The sequence below is a fragment of the Callorhinus ursinus genome, unplaced genomic scaffold, assembly GCF_003265705.2.
Source record: "Callorhinus ursinus isolate GAN/ISIS: 27379988/994484 unplaced genomic scaffold, GSC_fseal_2.0 scaffold48, whole genome shotgun sequence".
Lineage (NCBI taxonomy): Eukaryota > Metazoa > Chordata > Mammalia > Carnivora > Otariidae > Callorhinus > Callorhinus ursinus.
Genome location: NW_027397110.1, coordinates 8586925 through 8594914, shown reverse-complemented (window position 1 = coordinate 8594914; position 7990 = coordinate 8586925).

The window sequence follows — 7990 nt, the reverse complement described above, 5'->3', positions numbered from 1 at the left end:
CCTGTCTGTGGGATCAGCCACACCCTCGTCCGGCTCCCACAGCTTTCCTCCTGGCCCTCTTCTCTGGGACCCTCCGAGTTGCCGTGGTATAGGTGTCGAAATCCCCCGAGCAGGTGAGTGACGATGAGCTGAAGGACAGGGACAGCCCCTCAGAGTCTGGGGGGCAGGGCAGCTCTCGAGACCGTGGTCCGGTCGAGGAGGCCGGGCAGCAAGTGAGAGAGGGCAGTGTGCCTGTCAGCTCCCAGCAGAGACCCCTCCTCGTTCCTGCAGGCCGTGCCCCGCCCAGCGTAGGGGTCCCAGTGCCAGTCCTTTGGCCTGCTGTGTCGCTGTAGACCCTGGCCCGGGAATGTCACCTGCTGCCAGTTCTTGTTCCCGGAAGAGCACTCTGCCGTGATTCGAGGTTCGTGGCCTCTTGAGGGCATGTCTGCACAGCGGGTGGCCCGAAGACTCCAGCAGCTGCCACACAAGGTACGTCGGTAGAGATGAGTTCTTCCAGCATAGGGCAGGCCTCGGAGCGCTGGTGGAGGTGGGCCGGGCTGCCCCTAGAGTCTCCCTCGCGTGCACCCAAAGCAAGGCCCACCTTGTTCTCTGTCCCCAGCGTGCTTGTCGGTACCGCTGGTCCAGCCCGACGGGCTCTGGAAGCTCAGCCTCAATGGGCTGCTGCCTGGGTGACCACAGCCCCTGCTCTCAGCCCCACTGCGTCTGTCATCCCCTTGTCGTGGGGTCGCCTGTGTTCGCCGCTATGTCCTCAATACCTAGGGCTTCCTTGAGAGCCGGGCCACATCTAAGTGGTCTGGGGACTTGGTGGCCAGCACAGGGCCTGGGCCGAAGTGCTGACAAGGCAGGCAAAGGAAGGAGGATCAGGCCATCATCCCATTTGCAATGCCAGAGAGCCACGCCCCCTCCCCCTGCTCTGCGACGGGCAGTCCTGCCTCCTGGGAGCTGGGCCAGGTGAAAACCCTCGAAGTCCCTAAGCCCTGAAAAGATGATGTGTGTAATGGCAAACTGCAGAACAATTATAAGTGGCACTTGAATTCTGGCACCGTGGTGGACTGGTGTGAATAATGCTGACAGCTACGGTGGGTAAACGCCTCGGTCCCCGCTCATGTAGCGTCTGCAACGGTACACGGGTTCTTCCAGCAGTGACTCGGGATGCGGGCGCATCCATGTGGGGCTCTGCCATCCTCACCCTGAGGATCGTGTGGGAAGTTTTCGGGGGCCTGCCCTGAAACGGTCAGGGGACCGTGCTTAGCTGCAAGGCGGGGGGCTGGGGATAAGGTCTAGCTGTGAGCCCCAAGGGAAGAAGAAATGGTTTGGTGAAGAGTTCTGCTACAGTCTGATCTGCTGGGGGTGAGGGGGTGGGGGGACGGGACACTCTCTGGCTATAAAACACCTAAAATGCAGGAACAGTTACCACAAACCTTATTCAATGCATAGCTAAGTTTGCAAGGAAGGAAGGGAAGTTCCTAAAAGCCAGAAATGACTGGTGAGCCGATACCAGAATAGGAAGCAAATGTTGACCTCTGGGGGCCCCAAGGTATTTGCCCGGAACAGGAGCCAGCCTAGAACCTCGGGTTTTAACCGCAACCCAGGGAACTGAAGACCTTATTTGGTCTTGAGCTCATAAAAGATTGAGAGTAGGAAGTGAGACCCTCACCTCAAGCTGGGACCGTTACTCTAAAAACCAAACTACAAAGAAAGACAAGGACACTCATTGGTCCTGGCGTCTGCGATAGGTAAAGATACCTTCCTTCCTAAGAGTGTGTCAACTCAGGTTGACCTTCACTGCGGATTGGGGTCCAAACTTGTCCACTGAGTGGTCCAGAAAACCCTGAGCCAATGAATGACCCTAAAGTGGCGTTGGGTTGGCAGACGCCCCTGCACACGGCTGGGGCACCTTCCCCTCTTCTGGGTCCCCCTGGGTCCCTGAAGCACAGCAGCAGGCTCGCGGTCTCCCATTGCAAAAACCCAGGGGCAGACAATCCACGATGAGTCACGATCAGCCCAAACCACACCTGCAAAACTAGATCAAAAGACTTCAGATGTTTGAATGATCCCGACTAGAATAAAAATCAGCAAATCAAAAATATTTAAAGAAAGAAGGATTGAGACCATGGACAAGGGAAAAAAAGACTATAAAAGTTATCAGAGAGAGATGAGAAAGAGCCAAGTTGAACTTCTAGAAATGAAAAATGCAGTAACAGAGACATAAAACCCAAGGGACAGATGGGTTGGACGGCAGCAAATAAACCCAGCTCAGGAGGGAATCAGGGGCGACAAGATGGGGCGGAGGCAGTGGCCAGAATGTGTAAAGCAGGACAGAAGAAAACGACACAGAAAATAGGAATCGCAGGCCAGGAGGTGGGAGGTTAGAGCAAAAGGATATGGGGCCTGGGGCACCTGGGTGGCTCAGAGGGTTAAGTGGCTGCCTTCGGCTCAGGTCCTGATCCCAGGGTCCTGGGATCGAGCCCCACATCAGGCTCCTGGCTCAGAGGGGAGCCTGCTTCTCCCTCTCCCTCTCCCTCTGTCTCGCCCCCTGCTCATGCTCTCTCTCTCTCTCTGTATCTCTGTGTCTCAAATGAATAAATAAAAATCTTAAAAAAAAAAAAAAAGAAATGGGGCCCATCTATCTGGAGTTCCGGAAGGAGAAGAGAATGGACGAGAGTCATGATTCAAAGAGCTCATAGCTGAGAACGTTCCCGAATTGATAAAAGATGTGGATTTCAATCCAGGAAGCATAATAAATCCCAAGCAAGGGGTAAAGAAAAAATTCCACAATTGGATCCATCACGGGGTTGCAGGACAGCAAGGAGAAGACTTGTCAAGAAGCCGGAGAGAACAGACAATGTGAACCACACTTAAATGGCAGGCAGAAGCTGGAACGTAATATCGCCAAAGACGAAAACAAACCGAACAGTTGGCCACTGAGATCCGCATCAAGTAAAAACATCTTTCAGGACCGGGAGGAAGACACCTTCAGACAAAGGCAAGCGAGTGCAGCTCTCAGGGCCCCTCGCGAGAGTCCCTTCTAAAGCCTAGTGACTCCTGGAGGAAGGGGGGTGGTCCCAGAGGCAAGAACGGGGAGCAAAGGGGCAGTGATTTATAGAGTAATGTCCAAGCGAGGGGGTACAATGGATAAAATGTCAACGAGATTTTGGTATTTCCCATGATGATCATCCTGATGCTTTTTGAAGAAATACGGAATATCGAATTCATTCACAAATGTTTCTGCTTTGCCTGCTCCCAAAATGCACGCTGTCAGCCTGCAGGATGATAGAGCACCTGGACAGTTCACCTGGAAAGTGCTTCTAGGCCCCAAACTCATAGCCAAAGGAGAGAATTCCCAGGACTTTGGTGTGGGAATGCACCCCAGCCCAGTGGTTCTCACCGAATCACCTGGAGGGCTTGTCGCTGGCGGAGTGGCCAAGGACCCACCCCAGAGTGGCTGATGTGTTCTGAGAGGCTGCATTTCCAACAAGTTCCTGGGTGCTGCTTGTCCCAGACCAAAGTTTGAGGACCACTGCCCTAGCATAACGGTCCCCGAGTCTCTTCAGTCTGTTGCAGAGTTAACATGCCTCCTCCGGGAAGCCTTCTGGCATGCCTACCTCATCAAGCAAGGACTGTGTTTTCACTGTTACCTGCTCAGAACAGAGCAGATGCTGAGTCAATTTTAGTTGGATACCTAACTGACTTTATGAACCTTAAAGAAATCCCCCCAAGAAGTCAGTGACACACAACACACACACACACACACACACACACACACACACACACCACCTTCTCTCTTCACCAGAGTTACTACGTCTCCTCTACCTCTCAGTAGGTAGTAGGCCTTCCTGAGTGCTGCCTGGGTGCCAGGCCTGGCGCTGGACTTCAGTCGGTCCTGCAGCCCCTTGTGCAGGACACGTCGGGCTCCCCAGGGACTACCGCCTAGGTGCTATCTCTAAACATGGGCTCTTTGGCCCTGGCATGCTTCCAGACTCCCGATGCCCCCTGCTCCAGTCTCCACACTGAAGGCCATGCCCCTGGGGTGTGCTGTAGGGTCCCGAGGAAGTTCTTCTTGCTCCTCCTCTTCACTAAAGCTGGCAGCTGCCAGGCAGGGGGATTCAGCGGAACATCACAGGCAACTGATTCCAATGAGCTTAAGATGTCCCGGTTCCAGGAGAAGCAGCCCCCAGGCTCCTGGCTGCGGGACCCCTATCGGAGCAAGAAATGAGTCCCTTTGCCAACCTCTGAAGGGCACAACTGTGGAGGAGGAGAAGCTTTGCAGAGCGCAGTTCAGGGGAGTAATGAGGAGTAATGGGTTGAAGCAGCTGTGTTTCAGGAACGATACCTTGGCTGGGAAATCTGTTGAGGCTGGAAGCCAGCTCTGGCAGGAAGAGGTGGGCCTGCTTTCTTGGATGCGGGAGGATCTGACCGGGTATGGGAGGCACACGTGGGAGAGGAGCTTGGCCCTGGCGGGGGGAGGGGGGGGGCTCATGGGAGTTAGCCCCAGACCATTTCCCTGAAGTCCTCATTGGCTGTGCGATGGCCCCCCTCTCTCTGGGCCACCTAATCCCCACCGGAGCCGGGAGGGTTAATTTTTGGGCATCGGTGGGCTGCCGGGGCCCCCACGAAAGACACTTGTCTGAGGCCGAGGTGCAGTGCAGCGTGGGGCTCCCTCTCCCCTGAGGGCAGGTGTCTGTTCCCCACCCGTGGGGTGGGGGGCAAGCCAGGCACCACGGCAGGTGTACAGCGGGGCAGGCATTCAAACATGGAGCAGGTTGACTCCAGAGCCCAGCTGTTCAGGGTCCCTGATGGACTGACCCGTGGGGAAAGCACTGGGAGGCCGACCTTGCCTCCTTGCCATGTTTCCAGAAATCTCTGAGATGCACCCCGGAGCCTGGGGAAGTGCACTGCCCCTTGGGACTCACAGCTGTCCTGGGTGAACCATTTGAGCTTCCCTAAGCTAATCACCAGCTGCTGCCCCCACGCAGGGTCACCTGCTGAGTAACCGGACGGCGTGTGCCAAGGAGAGCTTCCTCACTGGACGAAACAGCCTGTGACTCAGGCTCTGACTCAGTGCCCAGCCCGAGTGGGCACAGGCTGTGCTAGCTGGGGACGCCTGGGAGGAGGTGCGGGGGCCTGGGGAGCACGGGCTGCAGGGCCCCATGCAGGGCCTCCTCCCACCTGCCAGCTCCCTGAACAGCTTGCGAGCCCTTTGCTGTTTCACTTGGTCTTCATGAAGCCCCGGGAGGCAGTTCTCCCCATTTTGCAGCGAGATGGCTGAGTGTCCAGGGAGCGAAAGTTACGTCAAACACTGGGTCCGGTTTAGCGCTTAGTAGGTGCTCAGATATGCCCTGTGCTTTCCGAGGACTGGCACGGACTGTCTCCCTGGGTCCTCCTGAGACCACCGGGCTGAAAAACACAAACGTCCTCCTTAGGCAAAAACGGCTTTCCTGGGAAGGTCTCTATGGGCCCCTGGCACAACTTGCTTTGATTGCTGTCTCCTTGGACAGTCGGATCCGGCCTCCGGTCCTGCCCGCCTCCAGGCCCCTCCCAGACCAGCTGCCAGGGCCTGCGTCCCCTCCCCCTCCCCCAGCCCTCCCCCTGCCTTCCCCTTCCTGGCCTTCTGCTTCAGAACAACATTCGCAATTTTCTTGCTGGCTGACAGCAGCCTTTGGAATGTGAACTATTCATTCATGGGGTTTTTATTTGCCCGTGAAAATTAGTGTTCAAGGGACAGGGAGTGAGAAAGAAGTACAGCGTCAACTCTGCCTCCAGAGTGGGTCTCAGCCCTGGGTTCCTGGGGCAAGCTTGGGCTCCCCGGAGTTCTAAGCGGATCTGGGGGTAAGGCACTCAACATAGCTGATGGGCATGCTAAGCTGGGGGGGGGCCCCCGTCCCACCGCCCCCGGTAGATTTGCATTCAGGCAAGGCTTTGGGGGAAGTGATAAAAAAATGTGAGGGGTGGATGGGGGAAGCCTAACACGTCCAAATAAGATCTCTCATTAGTTTGAACGATGGACCAGGACCTAGGTCTGTAATGAAGAGAATGGGTTGCGTCCTGATTAAGTTGTCTGGAACATGGAAATAGCTTGGCAACTCCTGTTCTGACCTTCGCAGAGGTCCCCAAATATGCCAGGCTTGAGCCTGAAGCCACTCTGCCCAGTTTGGGGTAGCTTTAAGATTCCGCCACCCCGCCCCCCCGCCGCCCGCCATTAGCCTCACCCAGCCAAGATCAGGCTCCTGCCCACCCACCCCCTGCCTGCCTCCGGAAAGGAGGGGAGGGTGCTGGGTGGAGGGGCCCAGTCTGCCAATGGGGCGGCAGCTAGGGCTGGGCCCGGCTTCTCTCCTGGCCTCGGCGTCCTGCGTCGCCGCTGTTGGACAGTGGTCATCATCAGATCATCATCCTGCCCCTGGGGTGAGACTGTTCCTCTCAGCCCGCGCCCCTTCCGCTCCTGCCCACCCCTTCCCTTCCGGGGAGCAACTGGCTGCCTGCTGAGCCACTGAGCGAGTTGGGGATGCCGCTTCCTGCAGGCGGGGGCACCGATGCTGCCACCCCAGCCAGGCCCAGGCGCCCGGCGCTCAGACTTGCCTGGCAGTTTTAACTGGAGCCGAGAGCATCTCCACCTGGATCCTGTGGAGTTGAACCACGTTAAAGGAGGAGTCATTTCTCAGCCCAGGTTCGTCTTCTTCCTGGAGGAAGGTCTTGAAGTGCCTAATAAACAGTACAAAGGCAGCTCAGGTGGTTCCAAGCGCTGCTTTGTCGGTGACACCAGTTACATAAAAATGATAAGGGCCATTTATCTTCTGTCTTTGGAATATGAAAGCAGATTCTTGGGACTACAGCTCTATGTTAATGGCATTTCTGTTACCCGGCACTGACTGGCGACACCCTACCTTCCAGAAGCAAGGCCTCTGGGGACAGCCTGTAGCCATCATTAGAGAAGGTTCTACATGCTCTTCTATCAGTAACCAGGTTTAATAGCCGTGGGGGCCTCTCCCTCCCCCAGGCTCTGAGTGTGATGGCATGCCTGGCTGTCTACCTGCTCTCCCCAGGCCTCCTGCCCTTGACTTTCAGTGCTGCTTCACCTGCAGGCTGAAGCCCACCTCTGTTCTGGGACCTGCCCCGACCTCTACTTGTCTGTGCTCAGACCCTGAGCCAAAGGGAACTGAGCTTCAAGCCCTGAGAATTTTGCCTCCTGCCCCCTGAATGTCTCTGATATCCTTCCTCCCTGACATCAGCTGCCCTCTGCCCATTCTTCCAACCTTCTCTCTGCTCCCTGTTTTGAAAACTCACGCTAGCCACAGTACCCCACGCGGCGGGCTCATGTTGTTCTTCTTCCCACCTTTGCTTATGCCAGTCCCTTGGCCTGGATGCCCTCCCCTCCCCAAATTCCTGGGCTTTCCTGGATGAGCACCAACTAGTTTTACGAGAAGTGTCTGTGGCATTTCCTCCTCCAGGAAGCCCTCCAGAAACTACAAAACTCCACCAGCTCTCAGCACACTGTTTTGTAATTGCTTGTTCTGGATCCGTCCCCCGTGTCGCATCTCCCCAGGAATGCTAGCTCTACCCAAATACCAGCCCACGAGGCCCCCCTGACCCCACAACTCCTGGGGCCCCTGCTGCCAGACAGACCCTGACTTCCATCCAGATGGAGCCTCCAAACCAGTGTGAGAGGTTTGTCCAGCACCAGCTGGGACCCTGAAGAAAGGTGGATGTTCCAGAGGGCCCCCAGGGACCTGCTCTGCTGCCTCCCTCCTTGGAGACCAGCTGTCCTGAGGGAATAAGGGGGTGATGCCAGGCCCTGTGCTCAAGGAAAAGGGGACTGAAGCCCACCTTGGCTAGCAGCCCTTCCTCCGAGATCCCACTTGGTTATGGCTGCTCTCAGCTGGCATCTTCTTACCCACCAAAGAGGACCACCCAGCTCCGAGAGTCCCTGTCCCTCAGCACACCCGCTTGAGAGTCTCATCATCTTAGTTTTCATCACATGTTCTCATCAGGGGGC